Below are 3,307 nucleotides of genomic sequence, written 5' to 3' on the forward strand. Positions count from 1 at the left end.
GCCACACCTCATCAAATCTCATGAAGAGGGTTCCCTATCTGGTTTTAGTTTTTGTGGGGTTTTTTTGTGGCCACTCCACGCAGCATGTGGGATCTTAGTTCCCCAACCAGGGATCAAACCCATGCCCCATGCACTGGAAGCGTGAAGTCTTAACCACTGGACCGCCAGGGAAGTCCCCTGATCTGTATCTTATTGTTGATGATAATAAGAGCAATAACAAAAATCGCTGTCAGTTATTAAGAACTTATTTCCAGCAGAAACTAAGTGCTTCGGATAATACAAGTACAGTTGACACTTGAACAACATTGATTTGGGTCCACATACACAGATTTTTTTATTCAATAATAAATACAGCAGTACTGCATGACCCCGGTTTGTTGAATACACACACAGGTAACCGCAAATTCAAAAGGCTGACTGTAAAGTTATACATGGAGTTTCAACTGTATGGGGTCAATGTCCCTAACCTCCATGTTGTTCAAAGGTCATCTGTAATTCTCATATCAGTTCTGAAAGGGAGGTGTTACTATCCTCCATTCTATAGCAAAGAGACAGAGATTTGGGAGAGTTAAATTAATCTTTCAAAGTCACATATTTGGTAAGTAAAGGATGCAAATTTCAAACCCCAAGTCTGTTTCACTTGCAACCTACATAATATTTTAGTTAAAAAAAAATATGGAATTGCCATTTAGTAGGTCAAAATAGTCAGATATTGGCAATTTCATATGGTTCAATAATAATCAGCTTCAAGCTCTATTAAGAGTCTGAGAATCAATGCTCAAGTCAAATGAAGAGTTTCATGGTTTCCACAATTTTTATACATCGTGGCCATGGGGAGCAGCAAAGACCCAGGATAGCCAAGAGGACGCCACCTGAAATAATGCAACAGATGGTGTAACTTGCAGAGTTGGAATCAACTTCTTGAGTCATTTAGAGTGGAGGTCAGCAAACTTTTCCTGTGAAGAGCCAGGTAGGCAATACTTTTTACTTAGCCCTGCAGCTACAGTGTGAAAGTAGCCATAAGCAGATGGATGTGGCTGTGTTCCAACTGCACTTTCTTTACCAAAGGAAGCTGCATTGTTTGCCAACCTCCAAACTAGAAGAATGATTTTCTTAAAGCGAAAATCAGGTTTTTTTTAAGAGATTACAATAAGACAACCATCACTTGATCTAACAGAGAAATTCCAATGGACGCTGAGGGCTTAAGTAGATGAGGAGACAAGATTGCATAGTGGCTAAGAGTCTCGGCTCTGTAGTCAGACTCCCAAACTTCGAATTTCAGCTCAGACACTTGTTAGCCATGTGACTTTGGGTGAGAACTTCATCTAAGCCTTCATCTTCTCTTCTGTATTATGGAATAGTAAGAGTATCTATGTCATAGGGTCGTTAAGAAATACATTTTAAAAATCTGTCATATCTTAGTGCAGTGCCTGGCTTACCATAAACATTCTATAAATGTTAGTTGAGTGTTCAGTGGTACTTTCCCAGGTGTCTTGGAATTTTTTTGGCTAAATTCTCACAGCTAAGAACATGAGTGATGAGTTGCTGTACTCTCTGAAGAGATCTGCTTTTTACAACTTCCATGCAGTTTATTCAATGAGAACAAACCCAGTATTGAGACTGTCACTCCATCTTGACGCTATTAGAGCAAATTTGGCCTTCAAAAGGAAGGCTGCCAAGAATGGAATTCATAGCCGTAAAGGAGGGGTAGAAGAGGGGGGTCCTCTTCCCTTTGCCTAAGCCATGTAAGGGAAGGCTTCCGGAACTGCTGGAAGAGGAGATGGGCACCTCACTCTCTGTTCACCAAAACGCAGAAATGCAAGTCCAAGTGCTTCCCTGAGAAAGGAGAAAAGCATGCTGAGAGAGTTAATGGGGGAAAATGACATAGATTCCCTTGCATTTAGGGATTACACGAACGTAGAGATTGATGCCTGGTTTCCACATGGAGAATGTTAAATAGCAGAAGAAATGCTGGTGTATTAGAGGAAAGGAGGGCAAAAAGAGAGGGGTCAGCTGTTGGACAGAGCGCAGTCCCACCTTCAGTGATGCAGGATGCATGAATATCCCATGGGTCAAATTATGGGCCAGAAAATAGTCAAGCATGAGCTGCTGTGTGTGTGCCCCATTCAGAAGCACCAGTACTAGAATGGGGTCAGGGGGTAAACCTGAGGGGTCACAGTAGTCATCTGGGTGTGCACTGCCTGCATCAGGGAGTGACAGAAAACACCAGCAATACTGTCACTACAGCTCCAGGCAGGTATGACTCTGCATCTCTTTTTAAAATTCTTTCTTCCTCTACCTTAACCCAAAGAAGACAGAAACAGGAAAGTGTACAGGAAATAAAGGGTGAAAAAAAGAGACCATGTCCCCCTTGCCCACAGATATCCCCAAACCAAAGGTCAGTACTCAATTACTGGGGAGGGGGAAGGTTTTTAATTAGATGTGAGATTGAAATTTTGATTGTTCTGCATTTTTAAGGCCTCGAAGACAGAGTCACCAAAAAAGGCCATTTTTTAAGAGCTGAAGTCAACTGAAAATATGTGGGAGCTGTCAAAAATGTCATCTAAAGTATGGAAGGGAGAGCAGAAACAGAATGTTTGAAGAAAGTAGTCAGAGCAAACTAAAACCACTTTCTGTCTGTGAGCCCACTGACTTCAGCACACTTAATAAACTGGTTGCATTTGCTGTTGTTATTAAGACTGGACATGAGCATGTACATGAAAGCAGAGAATAAAATGTTTAGAAACGGCAAAGGGGTGTTTTAATCAAGGTGTGTCCAGGGTGTGGGGTAGATATGGGGTAAAGGGGAGGGATGTAAGCTTGAGCAAGGGAAATATTTACTTACTGATGAGTTAAGCAGACCGTGGACATGCAGGGGCACATGGAAAATGGCAGTCACACCAGTGGAGACCCTTTCCCCCGCTGTCTTAAGGCGAAAGCTATATTATCTAAAGGGGTGGATGCTGGGCAGACCACAGGTGTTTGCCACTAGGAGCAAGCTCTTTGGTTGTGATTTTTTCATACATGGAATTAGAAAATAGACAAGAGGCTTCTGAAATGTTTAAGGAACTTCGGTGACAGAGGACCCCAGGCCTGGTGGACAAGTTTCGTTTGTCAGTGTTTCCCACATAAAGTTAGATCAGGGTCCCTAAATTTGTACCACTGGGAGGGGCTCAAAATGGTGTAGAGTCTCCAAGAAAGGTATCTTTCCTATGTTCGTGGAGGACAGTGAATAATGAGAATCCTCACTGGGGCGGAACGGGGGGCTGCCAGTTTGGCTAACTAAGAAGTGGAGTCCCAGGACTTC

This window comes from Pseudorca crassidens, chromosome 4, assembly GCF_039906515.1.
Source record: "Pseudorca crassidens isolate mPseCra1 chromosome 4, mPseCra1.hap1, whole genome shotgun sequence".
Classification (NCBI taxonomy): domain Eukaryota; kingdom Metazoa; phylum Chordata; class Mammalia; order Artiodactyla; family Delphinidae; genus Pseudorca; species Pseudorca crassidens.